At 42.8% G+C, this 18,038-nt stretch overlaps 1 protein-coding gene across 2 annotated transcripts in view; it reads left to right on the top strand.

Annotated features, from left to right (window-relative positions):
* Positions 1-18,038, top strand: part of BANP (BTG3 associated nuclear protein) — a 150,151-nt gene that overhangs the window by 85,877 nt on the left and 46,236 nt on the right. The gene's annotated exons all lie outside the window — the stretch shown is intronic.

The following is an 18,038-nucleotide window of genomic DNA, read 5'->3' as shown; positions in this document are numbered from 1 at the left end:
AACAGCTCTCTTCTTACTGTTTTATATGTCCCAGAGCAGTTCCGTGACTGTGGTGAGTCTTTTTACCAAGGGAACTTCCCGTCAATAGCCTAAAGTATGAACATACCCTCACAAGGACCTTTGAACCTAGTCCATAAAACTATAATGTGCAGAATTGTCTTAAGATTATGCAGATGTATGGCACAAGGTGCTAGAAAATCTTACCTAGGAAATATTAACCCAGAGAAAAGATAGCCAAGCTCCAGTCTGCAGAAGTGCTTGTAGTATCAGCTTCTCTGGTGTCACCAGTTGTGTGTCTTCCTCCATTCTCTCTCCCTCTCTCCCTCTCTCTCCCCCCCCCCCGCACCCTTATAATTTTTTTGTCCTGGTAGTTGCTTTGGATTTAGGTCTTGTTTTTCTGGCATGATAGTCCATGGAACCAACAAAATCCTGCCAAAAAGAACTCTCTCTACCTCCACATGTGTTCTATTAGCTCAACGTTTCATATTTCAGTGCATGTTTAATAGAAATACCAAACTGCAGAAATAATTAAACGTCGTATTTTAGCTAATGGAGTGTATACAAGTCTTCAGAACAATGGGAGGGTTCAGTTCTTGGCAACAGATATAGATTCTCCCAGAGGTTTCCTCATTGTCTGTCTTTGTTCTTGTTTGACTTCCATCTACTCTCCTGCTGCTGCCCAAACCTCCCCCTCCCCACTCTTCTTCCTAATGCTGAACTTCAGGGAGTGACCAGGCCCCACAGGTATTGGATGTATCCATCCTACACAAGGCATGTGGAGATAAGCCCTCAATGTCCTGTACAAAGAGGAGAGCAGAGCATGTTAATAAATGCCTTCCACTTATTTTCTCTGCCATTTCCTTTGTGCAGCCCAGCAACAGTCCACCTCTTCTAATAACAGAAAATTTAGCATGACTCTAGAAAAATAAAATAAAATAAATGCAGAGACGCGGGTGGCGATGTGGGTAAAACCTCAGTGCCTAGGACTTGCCGATCGTATGGTCGGCGGTTTTGAATCCCCGCGGCAGGGTGAGCTCCCGTCTTTCGGTCCCAGCTCCTGCCCACCTAGCAGTTCGAAAGCACCCTTAAGTGCAAGTAGATAAATAGGTACCGCTTTATAAGGTAAAGGTAAAGGTACCCCTGCCCATACGGGCCAGTCTTGACAGACTCTAGGGTTGTGCGCTCATCTCACTCTAGAGGCCGGGAGCCAGCGCTGTCCACAGACACTTCCGGGTCACGTGGCCAGCGTGACGAAGCTGCTCCAGCGAACCGGCACCAGAGCAGCACACGGAACGCCGTTTACCTTCCTGCTAGAAAGCGGTACCTATTTATCTACTTGCACTTCATTGTGCTTTCGAACTGCTAGGTGGGCAGGAGCTGGGACCGAACGACGGGAGCTCACCCCGCCGCGGGGATTCGAACTGCCAACCATGCGATTGGCAAGTCCTAGGCGCTGAGGTTTTACCCACAGCGTCACCTGCGTCCCCAAACCGCTTTATAGCGGGAAGGTAAACGGCGTTTCCATGTGCTGTGCTGGTGCCGGTTCGCCAGAGCAGCTTCGTCACGCTGGCCACGTGACCCGGAAGTGTCTGCGGACAGCGCTGGCTCCCGGCCTCTTAAGTGAGATGAGCGCACAACCCTAGAGTCGGACACGACTGGCCCATATGGGCAGGGGTACCTTTACCTTTAGCTAGAAAAATAGAAGTTGGCTAAAGACATTAGATTTTCCAGCCTGCTCAGAGTTTGCTTGCAAATTCTGGCTTTTCAGAAATTGGAAATCAATGGTAGGGAGACTTAATGCCCGCCGGAGCACTCTTCCATTGTCTTCTGAGACAGATGGATGCCAGCCAGCCAGCCAACCAACCAACCAGATTTAGTGAGCTCCACCTCTTCAATCTTGAGCAAGAGGTGGAATCTGCATCTGCATAGAGCTTTCAAAAGGTTTCCTGAGAGCAGGGAGAACAGGGAAGAGAAAAACGTGTTGAAACTGTGTGTCTGGTGTTCCTAGATGGAAGCACCGAGTGCTTTGAAAAAGATCCCCTTTTGTGGTGTTTGAGGATGGATTGATGCGGGGTGTGTGAATGAGAGAGAGAGAGAGTGGGCAAAAGCAAGCATGTGAAGTGGTGATGCATCACCTCAGTTTCTCAGCACTCACAGTGTGGGGTGGGGATGAGCAAGAGCAAGGCTCTGTCTCGTCTACTTTCCTCACGCAGCTCCCAGCAGACTACAGCCTCTAAGGCAGAGCTTTGCAAACTTTTCATGTTGGTGACACACTTTTTAGACATGCATCATTTTGTGACACAGTAATTCAGTTTTACTAGCAAACTGGAGGTTAAGTTAGTCCCTTTGCAGCCCTGGGAGGAGCGTGGGGCGCGTTTGTGCGAAACACCTACATACTGTAGCTGACACACTAACGTGTCGCGACACACAGTTTGGAAAGCTCTGCTCTACACTACAGGAATACACACTTGATTTGAGGTGGGGTGGGGGAAATTTTCCCACCCTTCTGTAAACAGCCTGCTGTTAGCATGCAAATAAATGGGGAATCTGGTTGCAGAATCTGATCTTCCTACTCTCCAAATTTAGACTCCTTTTCTTCAGAATTAGGAAATGATTTGGTAGAAGTTTCACAGGCCTTCATTACCCTTGAAAGAAGGGTAAAGTGTTAGCTTATATACTTATCCAGGGCAAAATGTATTGACAAGTCTTGCTAAAACAGCTGCTTGTGGTGCCATAATAGATGCATGCTTCTCTGCAACCTCTTGTTCATTTTAAGGAGGATTCTGCAGGATGAGATCCCAGATGATAATTGTCCCTGATGTGATGCTGTGAGGTCTGTGACATTTGGGTCTTCCTGCTGCACACAAGAGCTGAATTTACAGCATCTGTTCCCAGCATGATCTGCCATAGGAAGCTGAACAGTTGCTATGTGAAGTGCAGTGTGGACGAGTTAGTGTGTTCTAGTGACCTCACAGCCTTATCAGGAACTTCCAAATGCAGTTACCGTATTTTTTCGCCCTATAGGACGTACTTTTTCCCCTCCAAAAATGAAGGGGAAATCTGTGTGCGTCCTATGGGGCAAATACAGGCTTTCGCTGAAGCTTGGAGAGTGAGAAGGGTCGGTGCGCACCGACCCCTCTCACTCTCCAGGCTTCAGGAAGCTATCAGCAAGCCTGGGGAGCCTGCGGGAGTTCCCGCAGGGCTCCCCACGCTGCGGATAGCAGCCTGCCGCCCGGCACGTGGGGTGCACTTAAGCAGAGCGCCCCTCGCGCCGGGCAGACATCCGCAGCGTCGGGAGCCCTGCAGGAGTTCCCGTGGGGCTCCCGACGCTGCGGATAGCAGCCTGGCGCGCGGGGTGCCCTTAAGCAGAGCGCCCCTCGCGCCGGGCAGACATCCGCAGCGTCGGGAGCCCTGCGGGAGTTCTCGCAGGGCTCCCCACGCTGCAGATAGCAGCCTGCCGCCCGGCGCGAAAGGCGCTCTGAAGCAGAGCGCCCCGCGCGCTGGGCAGACATTGGCCAGCCCCACAAGCTCGGGGGACAGCTGGGAGGCACAGCGCCACCATACCGCTGTTCCCCGAACTGGTTTTGGGGGGGAAATAAAGGAAATTCCCCCCAAAAAACCTAGGTGCATCCTATGGGACGGAGCGTCCTATGGGACGAAAAATACGGTATCTGTGGGAGGACACTATGTACATCTTAGGGGAAGACTAAAGGGAAAAAACAAGGGGCCCACAAAGGATGTCTATTTTCTCTGCCAGTTGTTGCACTCTAGAAGCTGTTTATTTGCAATTAGCTTATGCCAAGAGGCAAATTTGCCTGTTCACAGAAAGATCCAACTATTCACAGAAAAGTCTCAAACCAGCCCTGTTTTAACATTAGCTTTTCATGATACGTGTCCCCTTCCTTCTCTTCAAATTATACTGATTGCATCTTGCATTTGATTCGTATCAAAGAGGCATCTCATTGGTTAGAGTTTGTTTAATACAGTATCTAGTTTTATCCTATAATAGCAAGTTTGTTGCAGATGTTGAAAAAAATAAATATACCAGCCTCACATTGTCATTTTTTAAAAATGAGACTTGCGCTGACTGACCAAGTTTAACATAACCAGTCCATGGGCTAGGAATATCTCCCTGGTTCAAAAAGAAAGCAAAAGCAAAACAGCCTTTGTTTTTCTCGTTGAAATAGCTTTCTGGCTTAATATATATGTTTTATTTTTCTGTTTGTGCAATGGTATATGGCGTCCAGGATTAAATGCAATGTCCTACACAGGAATAAAAAACAACCAAACCCCCTGTGGCAAATACATGTATTGGTCTTAATTGCAGAGTTGATCAGCACATGAAAAGTGTTAACTATTGCATACTCTCTTTACACTGTTCCTGCTTAATTCAGAGATCACCTTATTCCACCCCAAACTCCTTCAGCTACACAGCCTCTGATTTAAAAATTTCTGTTGTGCTCCTTTTTTATTTTAATATTTTATTTAATATTTTAATATTTTATTTGAATTTATTAGCAGTTTTAGGCCACTCTTCTGTCCAAAGACCTTCAAAGTGGCTTACAGGATAAGAACAAAGAAACCAGGTAACTAAACAGTAACCAACACATCTACTTAAATATAAGCAAGCAGCAGCACCAGAACAACCTGGAAAAAACCAGTTGCAACAACTAGCTAGGGATGTTGCAAATCATTCAAACATCCAACAGAACAAACTTAAATTTACAAAGCAGGAGATTGCCTGTAGTATGGGAGTCTCATACAGATCTTCAAGCGGGGTGGGGGGGAGTGTTCTACAACTGGGCACTGCTACTGAAAAGGTTTTGTCCAATGCCTCTACTAGCAGCACATCTGGCAGTGGTGGGAAGAAGGCCTCTGTGTCCAAACCATACAGCTTGAAAGAGAGTGACCAACGTTTTGAGTTATGCTCAAAAATGAATGGGCAGAAACCCCACACTCATTCACACAATGTAGAGCGATGCCGAAACTACTGAGCTCTAGTTAGCTTCCAGACGTTGGCTGAAACATGCGTTCTGTTTTCGTGCATATCTGTTCAATAGAAGATTCTCCCTCATCAAATGTGCAAATTTCTACATAAAAAGTGAAGCTTGTGAGAATTTGGTTCAGCTTGAAACATTGTATAGTTTCAGCTTTAAAAGATTGCTGCTTGCCCTGGTATCTTCTTGATCAGGCAGTTAAAATAAATGCATGCACAGCTTTCAAAGTTTTTCTTCTTCTTCAGATTATGAAACATAAGGTTGCTAAGCACCCAAATGTAATCCTTTTAATTCTCTTTACTGACGGCTCAAGTTTGCTTTCTCTCGGGATGCAATTAGGTGGGTGCTTTAAATATAGGCCAGTTCAGTAATTTTTGTTTTGTAAATACTATCTTGACACTCACTCGTGGGGATAGTCTTTTATTATAATGTAGGAATGTTAATAATGTTTCTTGTGTTTTGGCCTTTTGTGGCATCCACGCCAAAGAGCTGATTCTGCTGGAATCTCTCTCGCTCTCCTGGGCCCTTCTGTTATTTGCGTGTGACCAACAGAGGGCAGTGCTAGTAAGATCTTTGTTGCACACCTTTCTAAAGGTTTGAAGAAATGGAGAGGAAACGGAGACACTGGACATCTCCTGCATCCTCTAACTCCGTGTTAGGGGGGACACAGGCATTCAGAAGGTGGTTCTTCCAGCTCCTCCAATGCCAGAGGCTCTTTCGCTCTTTTGTGTACACAAAAACTGTTTGCCTGTTTCAGCACATCTGCTTTGAATAATCAAGGCGGAGAAACAAACAAGATTGTTAGGAGAAAAACAACAAAATGAAAAACTAAACGCTGTGCAGCTGGAAACAAGAAACTGCTCGCCTTTTTAAAGAAAAAAAATTGAAAAGGAGAAAAATTAGCGTCGTTACTGGCAATTCGTTGATAAATGATTGCAAACAGCTTTTCCTGGATTTGCCCTAGTTCTTAGAAACTAAAATATTAATTTGAAGTGAAGAGCTTTAAAACTGTATTCATAGGAGCTTACAGACAATTTTTTTGGGATGAAATCTTTTGCAGTTTTCATTCTTGAAAACAGTTTCCACATAAACTTTAGTGGTTTTTAACTTTCCAAAATTGGGAGCTGTCTTATCCCTATGTTCCTGGGGTAAATTATTCCAAACGGGCATCTCCTTGGCACTCACTTTTTTCAGTGAATAATTTTTCAGTGTTTCCATGCACACTTGGAACTCTTTGTGTGGAGCGAGTTTTTGTTTATTCCTCCATTTCAGGAAGGTGGAGCTTGGAGCTCTGAGGGAGCACAGAGCTTATGGGTTCCATGCCTTCCTGACTCAGAAACGGGTCTTGATCCAGGCAGGTCCTTATGTGTGTTTCCCCCCAGCTCCTGCATAGCCCCACATCAGCTAGCCAGGAACTTCGTCAATAGCCCTGATGTTCCTGCCATGGTTTGCTGTCGTTGCTGCAGCCCTGGGGTCGATGAGAGTAAGAGCCAGCCAGAAACCCATGTGGCAGGAGTTGTGCCTCTAGGGTACAGGCCATAACTCAGTGGCAAAGCACCCACTTTGCATGCAGAAGTTCCCTGGTTCTGTCCTCAGTCTTTTCCACGCAGGACTGGAACTCTGGAGAACTGCTGCCAAACAGTGCAGACAGTACTGCTCCAGATGGACCCAATGGTCTGATTGCATATAAAGCAGCTTTCTATGTTCCATGTTCTTTCCATCTGCTACTGAACTGGGTCTGCCACGTCCTTCTTGTTGAAAATCTCCTAAATACAGATGCTAAGTAGTAAGTGTCGCTGAACACAGTAGAACTTACTTCAGTCTTTATATGTACAGGATTGAACTGCATGTCTAAGATGTTATATCTCCATTGTAGTTAAGTAGTTTTGATTGATTATCAACCGGTCTTTTAACTGATTATTCAAATCAACACACAAATAAATTTGTGTATCTCCAAAAATTCAGTTTTGGTGCCTTGTTGACATATTGAAGGTAATGCAGAATAACGTAAGCAAAAGATTATTTCTCATTGTTAATGTGGGGTTTGTGCAGTAGTTAGTTAAGGGTGGATTGGTTCCTTGTTTTCCCAGCTTACTAGAACCTGAAGTTAATTGTTAAAGATATGATAAAGATATGCATCATTATCTGTATAGTCCCTTTTCTTACTTCTAAGTTGGGGGAAGCCATTGCAGAAAGAGCAGCCGTTTAGCATTTTACAAATTGCTGAAGTTATTTACAGTTCAGGTTTTAGCAGTTTCTGTTTGAGCATTAAAATAGAACTATAACTGTGCCTTAACAGCGTAAGTTCTTTTAAAGTTTTAGTTTCTTTTTTTAAGGCAAATTACGAAGGCATATCAGATGTACATAACTTCTGTCCAATTTTGCAAGCGAAGGTTGTTGCCGTCCTCTTTTTACATGCTGTTTGTCATGGCAGAGAAAGCAGCAAAAAACTCTATCCTCCCGTGAAGTTACTGCTTTGGAATAACAGCTCTGGGTGCTGTATAATGGCTTGTGATATTAAGTTGAATGTAAAATGTCTACTACAGGTTATAAAATTTGATGGCTGCTCTGCAAAATTGTTCATGCTTTAATGGGAAGGGTAAATGCTTAATACTGTGATTGTTATAAGTGTTCCAACACAAGAGAGTGAGTCAGACTTCAGCAAATTAGGGCAGGTGCTGGTATTCAAGAGAATTTCAGCAGCTGGGCATACTATAAGCTCTCAGAAGTAAGCAGCAGGAATCGGTGTACTCTTCAGTCTGGAGTGTAGTTTGCTAAGTATGCTTAATGGCAGCTTCACCAGACACAATTCAAAGTAGGTTGAACACATTTAAAGTCCCTTGGAAATAAAATGAGGCTTTCAGCCCTTAACTACGTGCTAAAGCCCTGTTGATTACAATGGGAACTAAATTTGGTTTGATATTTATTTATTTGTGGGGCTGTCACCTGATTAAAGAAATATTGGTCTATGCATAATATAAAGTTTAGTGAATCAAGTGAATTCTGCCTAAGTTTGCACATGAGAAAACTATAGCTCTGAAGAAAAAGCTTTCTAAGTTTATTTTTAGGTAATGCATATGTGTGCCATAGCAGGCATTGTCTTAGATGTGTCTCCTTAAGATGTGTCACATAAGGAGTCGATGCCTTTTTAAAGATGGTGCATGTACTGTGTTCATAAGTGTTTTTGTTAGAATCATTTTACAGATTTTTAAAATAGGCAGATTAATCAGTGGGTGCATTTTCAGTCAACTAGAATGGTTTTTAACCAGCTAATCTAACTTGTTGCCATTAAGCATTATAGCCATATTTACTGATCGCTTGTCCCCTCCTGAAAGTGCAGAGTGGATTGCCATTTTAAAAGCATAAAGTCCATTAGGATACTGTCATGCAGTTGAGCCATTCTTGCCCCCAACCAATCCACTCTCTGAATAGACATTCATGCTGCCTGACTGAGAAGATAAAAAAGTTCAGGTGTATACAGCCAGGACTGTATTGATAAGAAAGTGATACTTCCACACCCAATATGTGAAATATTTCAACCCATGCTGGTTGCTCTCTGGCTGCCTGTGATCAGTGCTGGGCCAGTGTATTTCCTGCTGTAAGGGGCAAATATGAAAGTGTCATAAAGAGAAAAGCACCATCCCCATAAAATAGATGCACTCTATGCTTTATGAGACTGCCCAGAGTACATAGGAAGCTGAGTCAGACCTTTGCTGCATATAGCTCAGTACTATCTACACTGACTAGCAGTGACTCTCCAGGGTTTCTGGCAGGGTTCTCTCCCAGTCCTACCTGGAGATGCCAAGGATTGAATCTGGGACACCTGCATACAAAGCAGATGCTCTGCCACTGAGCCATGGCCCTTCCCGAATTGTAGAGGAAACTTGTTGCTTCTTCTGTTGTGGCAGCTAGTCAGAATAGATCTATGCCTTTTCTCTAAGAATATCAGCTCTCTTTTTATCCATCTTTTTATATCTCAAGTAGCAGCATTCCTAGATCAGGACTCCTCATTTTAACACCTCCAGTTTTATAATTAATACAATATTTTCCTAGATTTTATTCCCTCTGCAATCTCTTACAAGAACAGCAGACATTCTTAGAATTCATTTAAGTCTAATTCTTTATATTAGTCATTGTCACTTGAATGGTGATGTAATCTCACCCCACATCCCATTTATTGGATTTAAAAAGATCCCAAAGTTTCCATCTTAATTTTGTAACTGTTCCACACCATTAGTTTAACTGCACTCATTAATTTAAGTTGCTATTTTTAATCTCATGAATCTTTTAAACATGTATTGTATTTTAATGCCAATGCCATCCTGCTTTTAAGGAAACTTGACAGATGGAAGGAACTATTTTAGGAAGGAAGGTATTGAGCAAGTATTATTAACTTCACCTCCCCCAAAAAACTCTCTAATCCTTTCTTCCTCTATTATATCCTCATGGCCATCACTACTTTGTTTAGATTAGTGCTGTTGTGGCTCAGTAGCTAAGATGTCTGAGTCAGGAAGCCCCCAGTTTAAATGTTGCCCCAGCTACAAGACCCCAAAAAGGATCAAGGCAAGACACCTTTTAAAAAAAAATGTTGTTTAAACATTTAAACAACACTTGGCTCACTATGATCCAAAGACCTGCAAGTTGGCTCTGCTGGCTTTGGTTACAGCTTCTTCTTTTGAAATGAACAAGGGGTTCACCAGAGCTCCGCCATGCTCACTGGATCCTATACCATTCATGGTACACATGGACAGTTTCATGGGACTGTACAGCTCATATCCTGCAGGTGCCTTCTTTGGGTGGGGTTTCCGAGTGTCAGAGTCCATGGACTAGTCTCTGGTGGAGCAGAATGAGCTTTCTGGAAAAGGATAATTCTTCTGTCATATTTTTGGCGTTCTCCTAAGAGGATGGGTTGTGCCATTAAAATTCCTCTCACACAGCCGGGAGTATTTACAGTGCTTTAAAGGATCTGTTCTTTACTTGGAGTATATTATGTTCTTTATTCACCCAAATCTTGTTTTAATATTGCTGTAAACGTAATAAGGAGAGATATGATAAGACAGGGTAATCTTTTAAAATGAAGGGGAAATAATTTTCTTTGCTTTCAAAGGTGATGTCTGGGCCTAGACTTCATCTCATTACAATTTTTTTTTGTAATAAAAACTGTCCTCTGTGTGGAATAGCAATGATTACAAAGCTATCTTTCTAGGGAAATCTATCCCTAATCTATGGAAATAATTCTCTCTCTCTCCCTCCTTTTAAAAAAAGCATTCTTCATTTGTGATTCTCTGATTATCTGATGAGAACTCTCCCTTAACACTTTTGTACTTGGCCACATGCTACCTCATTTTACCCGTATAAAAATCTGAATCCCTGACCTTTCGCTTCTACTCCCCCTGATTCCAGCAACCTATGTTGTCGTTTCTATATCTTTCCATGCTGTGCCTGCTAGAGCCTATAGTCATGCTTCCTTTTATTTTCACATAAATGTGTACACTGTATTGCAATGCCCCAGTTTGGCTGGCTCTGAGCTGCTAGTAGCCTTTCAAAATGCAGAACCCCAGGGGTGGAGGGCTCCACCCCCCCATTAATTACTGCTCTCCTAAAGAACCTGATGCATTGGTTTTTTCCAGGCCTGGGATATGCACTCGGACTGATCCAAAGGTTGCTTCTTTCCAGCATCCATTGCTGAACGGATCACCCAGTTCCTTCCTTACAAGCAGAACTTTCAATGAAAGGCAAGTCCCGCCTTTCATTGCTTTTACCAGGCTCAAATTGCTTTTCACTGAATGAGAGTGTGGCTCTGTGAGCATGAAAGGTAGAGGATGCAGCAAGGGCAGCAGAAGGTTGCGCAGAGTTGGCACATGGTTGGCTTCCAGATTGGGATCTATAGCCCAGTTCATAATCAGGTAGTCTGAGGACATCAGCTGGCCTGGCTGAGCCTCTCCAGTTGGCTGTTGGGTCCTCTGCCATCTCCATTGCCCTGCACTTCTCTTTTAACCCTGATGGCACTGCTGTCCAACTACCATGTCCCTTGTTTTCCTTACGTGAGTGTGGAGTGTGTGCAGGACAGGCTGTAAAACACAATCTGAAGAGTGCTACCCTAAAAGGAGGAAACAAATATATTTCTGCTTCTACCCAGCTTGAATCTGTGTGATAATGAGTGTGCTACCCTATGTAACAAATACACCAAAATGTGCACTTGTCTTGCTTGTTTGCACAGCATCACATGTCTTGAGAGTGGAAGAAGAAAGGGGTGTGGGGCTGGTTATAGGGCTTTGGGGTCCTTGTGAGATTTGGCTGATAGGAGAGAGAAAACTTGAAGAACTGTATACTGATGAATTTTAATTCACCTACTTAATTGTTGAACTAGAAGATCCTAAAACTTACTTTGGTTTATGAGAAGCTCAAGTGGTGTCCTAGCATCTGCATTCTTCACAGCATAATTGCTTTTTGGAGGAAAGTGGGGGTGAAGTGCAGGAGGTTACATGAGGCACAGGAAATATTTTCTTGTTAATTAAAACATTCTACAAATGAATAACACACTTGTCTTGGGAGGAAAGGACTGGCTAGTGGGTGCCAATTTTTCAGCTCTGCCAAAGCAGGCATGTGAGGATCAAATTAATTGACTTTCTGTTGTTCATTTGCTTAATTCTTTCTATTACTGCTGGTGTGTGTGTATGCTTTAATTCAGTCAAAAGAGGGCAACATTCCTTCCCTTTTCATTGTCTTTTTGTCTCATCACCACATTGTGTATTCAATAATTAATTTTTTCATAAATCAATATAGCATTTGTGTCTTCCCCGCCTCCCAGTGCTTCTGAAACATAGCAAAATATTTGTGTTTAGAACAGCCACCGCAAAGCCGAACAAAGGGCTAGCTTATACCAAAAAGCTTTCCCCCCAATCCCTTTTTTCCAAGTTGGTGTGATGTTTTAGTTCAGTGTTTTGACAAACTCTGGCTTGAGCTGCAGTGGGAGAGTGTGTCAGTCATGAAGAACCCAGACAAAAGCTGGTTTGTTTTCAGTACAGCTCATCTCTCCTGTCTTTTTTTTTTAAAAAAAAAAACCTTCTAAGAGTTTGTGGGCTTTATTTAGTTGGTACAACCAAATGGTTTGCCAAAAGTAGTGTATTCCTTGTTTAGCTGTTTAGTGGAAACCTTCAGTTGTTCGTTTGAGCCAAAAGCTTTGGTCTTTGGCAGTGGGGCATTGCTGCAAGGATGTAAGTGACATTATTGCTGTGACTGTGAAACTCCGAATAAAGACCATGCCAGCTGCTCCTTTATTTCAAACTAGCAAAATATCTGTAATAATTATGGGGTGGGGTGTGTATATGTGTGGTAGGTAGGGTTGCCGGAGAATTTGGATGGGAAGAAAATGGAAATTGATGCAGTTTGCATGTTCAACTGTGATCAGGAATAGAAATCAGTCAAACAAAAATGAGTGGTATTCATTCATGTAGTATTAGCCTCTTGGGCTTGCTGATCAGAAGTATTAGCCTCTTGGGCTTGCTGAACGGTTCGAATCCCCGTGATGGGGTGAGCTCCCGTTGCTCTGTCCCAGCTCCTGCCAACCTAGCAGTTTAAAAGCATGCCAGGGCAAGTTGATAAATAGGTACTGCTGCGTCAGGAAGGTAAATGGTGTTTCCGTGCGCTCTGGCACTTGTCATGGTCCTCCGTGCACCAGTAGCAGTTTAGTCATGATGGCCACTTGACCTGGAAAACTGTCTGTGGACAAACGCCTGCTCCCTTGGCCTGAAAGTGAGATGAGTGCCGCAACCCCAGAGTCACCTTTGACTGGACTTAACCATCCAGGGGTCCTTTACCTTTAGTAGTAATAAATGACTTTGTAAACATTGTGTTCACATTTCCTTTACATTGAAATAATGTAAGTTATGTAAGTTATATAACTTACTTTAAATAGTGGACAGCAAGATGGATAATGTGGTGTTTGGTGGAAACTGAACTGCAGTAGAGCAGAAATCACTGCCTTCTTACATCCCTAGTGGCAAGGTTTACATACAGCAGGGAACTGGGAAGCACCTCTGAGCTCTCTTGGTTGTACCCAAATGTTATACAGGTGGAAGGCCACTCAAACAATACCTCCCTCCCAATGCAGTCTGCATTACCTGTACTGCCTCTGTTGGGAGTTGTTAGTAATGAAGTGGGCAGGTTTGTGCTTGCTGAAAGTCTGAGCTTGGTGAGGCACTGCCCCTCTTGTCTCAAAGGTCCAGCCTCCATAAATAGGTTTTCAAAGCCCATCGATAAATGCGAAAAGAGGAAAGCCATTCAAGCCAGGGGTTATGCACAACAACAACTAGTGGTAGTGAATTTTGCAAATTCATTATGCATTGTGTAAAGAAGGGACTTCAATGCAAGTTAGAGGTGGAGAAGATTAGGAGTTAGTATAAGGTATAAGCAGTACAACATACTTTTATGTAATTAAATTACAATTATGTAATTACAGATAGGTAGCCGTGTTGGTCTGCCATAGTCAAAACAAAACAAATTCCTTCCAGTAGCACCTTAAAGACCAACTAAGTCAGTTCTTGGTATGAGCTTTCGTGTGCATGGTATCTGAAGAAGTGTGCATGCACACGAAAGCTCATACCAAGAACTGACTTAGTTGGTCTTTAAGGTGCTACTGGAAGGAATTTGTTTTGTTTTAATTATGTAATTGTAATTAAGGCTATGCAGTGCCTTATAGTGAACATAGTAACTGCTACCTCCCTCATGAAGAAATGTATGAAGTTCACATTATACGGGGAAAGTGGTTTTGTGAAGGCATTTACCACGGTAAAAGAGCCTTTAGGAGCCCCCACATAAGTGCCACAAGATGAGGCAGTTTGAATTTGAGGGTGAGACTCACAGTGAGGAGTACGTAGTCCAGAAGAAATGTTAAAATGGGAGTTCTTCTACACTTCGTTGACACTGCTTGTGTTTCTATTGAAGAGCAATTTGAGCAGCTTGAATTTCACAGGAATACATGGGGATTCTTGTACAACCTTGAAAGGCTACCACAAGAGATGCTTACCTCTACTGCATGGATCCACATAGAGCTTTCACTGAATACAAGTACTCCAACAATGGTGATGCAGCTCTTTGTGTTGTAATCTTTGTCACATTCTGTCTCCTGGAAAAGGCTCACCGTGAGGTACATCCATGATATCAAAATAACTGATGTCCTCCCACATGTTTGGGTAGCACTATTAATTCCCTCCCCGTTTCCAGTTATAGTTGCCAGTGGCAAGCATAGGTTTCTAAAGTTAAAGCTCATCAAAGCATGCTTGCAATCTTCCATGATGGATGAGAAGTTCCCATCACTTGATAGCCTATCCATCGATAGCAGCAGTGCTCAAAACATTGACCTCTCAACCACTTTGCTACAGTTTGCACAAGCCACAGCTCAAAAAGCCACATTCTGAGTATTGGCAATGCACTAAGCAACACAGAACTATCACAAGTTTTGCTTCAAATATTTTTTGTTTCGTATGTAGCAGTGCCTATCTTTTGGTAAGCATTCTTTATTTTAAAATAACAATTCATTTTATCTTTATAAATAATAAAGAAGTTATAAATAAAAAGGTATCCAGCTGACCTCTTACAGCTTATGCCTTTATTTTATTATCTATATAGTGCTTATAATATTTGAAGTGCTCAGTAACATTGCCTCAAAGTAAAGCTGTGTTCCACTGATTTTTACCTAGCAAAAATGACATCTAGGTGGAAATTGTAAAAGAAACATACTTTAAAGCTAATTGAATCTCAGGGTTTTAGCCCCATGTTGGGCAAATATTTCTCCATTGCAGGGGGTTTGACTAGATGACCTTTGTGGTCTCTTTCAACTCTATAATTCTGTGAAGGAAGATCCTTTTTGTAGCCACTACCTAAACAACCTATAGAACCTTGGAAAAAAGGTTACAGATGTTTGCTTTTCCCCACACTAGTTCACTATAGACAATACATGCCATGGAACTCAACTTTGTGCCCCCCACTCAGTTTGGCATACCAGGTGACTGCCCAGTTCACCCATCCCTAAGGCTTACCCTTTATTCCAGGCTCAAAAGCTGTGTCACACCCCAGTTTCCAAGGTCAAAGTTATGTAGATAAAGGAAGTCTTCTGCTAAATGAAAATATTTTGTTTCAATGAACATGAAGTTTTACAGCCTAATAAAAAGAGCTCTAGGGCAAATATGGGTGGAGAGTCAAATTGGGGAGTTGGCATTTCTCTATTTCATTTAAAAGTTTCTGGCTGTGAAATCACTTTAGCTAACTATGAGCCATTGTTTCTATATGTTATTAAACAGCCATCTCTAGTCCAAAGTTGTATAACTTTTTGAACTTTAGGAGCAAGTTGACATTTAGGAAATATGGACATGCCACTTTTGGAAAAGCCAAATAAAGGACCAGTTTCGTCAACCTCTCCAGCTGTCTGCACAGATGACCTGAGGCTGCAAAGAGTATCAGGAAGGATGTGCTTAATAAATCTGATTTTCTCTCTCATCCCCTTCCTCACATTCCTTGAGCCTTATGTCTGTGAATCGCATGCACTTCTGGGGCTGATCTTATTGTTTCCCCTTATAAACAAATCCTGATATTACTCCCAATCCCTTTGACTGCGGCTAATAGAATTAGGCAAAACTGTGCCTCGGAAACTGCATGTAGTTCCCAGGCAGTTGAGTTACACCCCCAACTGTGTGAAGGTAAGGAAAGTTAATGTAGGAGCGCCAAGTGCAAATGTGTGGTGGAGAGTACTGAAGAGTTCCTTTCCATTCTCATTGCCACATAAGGGGGAAAGTGGTGGTGGCTGTGGTGGCCACAACAGGACAAGGTCTTGCCCCAGAGCAGAAAACCCTTGTTACTACTTCCATGTGGTTATTTGGGCATAGCTAATTACAGTTGACAGGCCTGGGATAGAAAAGCTGGTGGAGCATCAGATTTTTTTCATTTCCCATCTGTTCTTTTGGTAGTTCTGTGTGAAATGTAATCTGGGTTTGATTGCATTAATTTTGTCTTTTTCCATCCTCAACATACTCTGTGGGTGTTCCTATAAAGTGTTGGTTAGCCTTGTGCCATATGTTCATGCTTGACATTTGCTTGGAGACAGGGAACTCTCTGAGCCCTTCTGCTTTATGAGAGAATGAATGTAAGATGGCATAGGGCTTCCAACATAATTAGCTACCAGCTCATAAAAGAACTTGTTGTTTCATGATTTTCTACCATGAACACAGTTTTTTTGGGGTAAAATAAGCTTGAGACCCCTTCAGAAAGAGAAAGAGAGAGGTTACTAATTAGTTTGCAGGCCACACTACACTGGTATGCTTCAGGCACTCCTGTTTCTGGGGCCTGTGTTATTTTGCATACCAGTGAATCTGGTCCTAATATGTTAGTTCCTGATATATATGGTTGTATCCAGTGCTGTTGTTCTTCTTGCACCACAAACCTAGTCATTCTTCCCTGCACCTCCTCAAAATCTTATTCTCAAGAGCAGATTGTGGAGTGGGGGGGGGGGGGAGAAAGGGGAAGTCTCATTGCATGAGTGAAACTCCATGCACACAGTGTTGGATACAACCTGTAATATCTACAGCATCTTTTTACTTTCACCTTGGAGTAAACTTCTCATTGCTTTTGTCCAGAGCAGGGCAGTCCAAACTTTCATACCAAGTGGGCCGTAAGAATACTTCAACATGGAACTCCCAGGCCACACACTGCCTTGTTGCGTGGGAGTGGACACCCCCCCCCCATCCCTCATGCTGCCTTCCCAAAACTGACTAAGCAAGGCACCAAGTTTGAGAAGGAGACACAAGGCTCCAGCAGGGTCCTAGAGCCCTCCCATCTCCTTTCCAAAGTTGGGAAAGCACTAATTAGGCCTTTGGAAGGAGGATGGAGGACTCTAGTAAGGACCTTGTCAGAGCCCTCACACCTCTTTCCCATAGCCTGGCACTTTGCTTACCTGGCTTTAGGAAAGCAGTACAGTGGCTGGGGCAGGGGGAGGCCTGGAGGGTCATGTGTTGGACTGCTCTGGTCCAAAGGATGTTGTTTGCTTGTTTATTGTAAAATATGTATTCCACATTTCCTCCAACTCTGGCCGGCCTGTCTCAGTGAATTTCATAAATGAGGGCCAGTATCAAGAAGTGGATCTCTCAGAGCCACTTTCCCTTGGCCACTTCTACAGACTTCAATGTCTTATGCATTTTATGGACTGAAAGAGCTGAAAGTTTACAGCTTCCTGTGCAGCCTTGAAAAACAACAACCAAAAACATCCAGGGCAAGAGCAATAAAAATATTTAAGTCCACACCCATTTCAGATGATGTAAATGAAGCAGTCCAATTTCTACCAACTAGCATTTAACTTAAAAATAGCAGTGTTCAGGATTGCATGCTGTGCCAGCCATGTTTTTTTTTTAAAAAAAGAGTCTTCATGTTATTAGCAAAAATTTCTAGAGCGGAGTAGAGGAGAGTAGTCTAGCAGCTTTAACTTGTATCTTTTGAATTTTGGTGGGTTACACCAGTAATTTTATTTCCTTCCCCAACCTTAGTGTTCCAGCCAGTCTCCAGCCAGTTATCTCTTTAGCAGATTTTATTCATTAAGTCACTTTAAGCTGCAGAGCTGATCGCAGCATACGAAGCTTTGCAAAACAGCATAAACAAAAACAACTCTGTGGTCACAACTATCTGATGTGTTCTCCCAGCAAGGCTGGGAGTTATTGGATTCACGTTCTCATCATTATTGTGGCTTTTAATTCCCATTGCTTGCAGGCTAGCTGGAGCAATCGACCTCCATATGGAAGACACCATAAACATCTCAACATTTAAATGTTGGTGGGAGTGTTTGTGAATCATTTCTTTTTTCAACCCACTTTTTTCAACAGGACCCAAGCCTGATGTGAAAAATGTGCAAGATCAGATTCTCTTCTTTTCTCTTTTCCCTCCCTGTGGTTGCTGTTGTTTGAATCTGTTCAGTACATTGTTTGGTCATGTTGAGGAGGCTAGGATTTCTATTTAACACCTGCAAAATTATATACTGGACTCTTATCTTTTTTTAAA

Source organism: Podarcis erhardii (genome assembly GCF_964252035.2).
Source record: "Podarcis erhardii genome assembly, chromosome: 7".
Lineage (NCBI taxonomy): Eukaryota > Metazoa > Chordata > Lepidosauria > Squamata > Lacertidae > Podarcis > Podarcis erhardii.
Note: the sequence above shows the minus strand (reverse complement) of the source record. Positions and strands in the feature narration are given on the sequence as shown.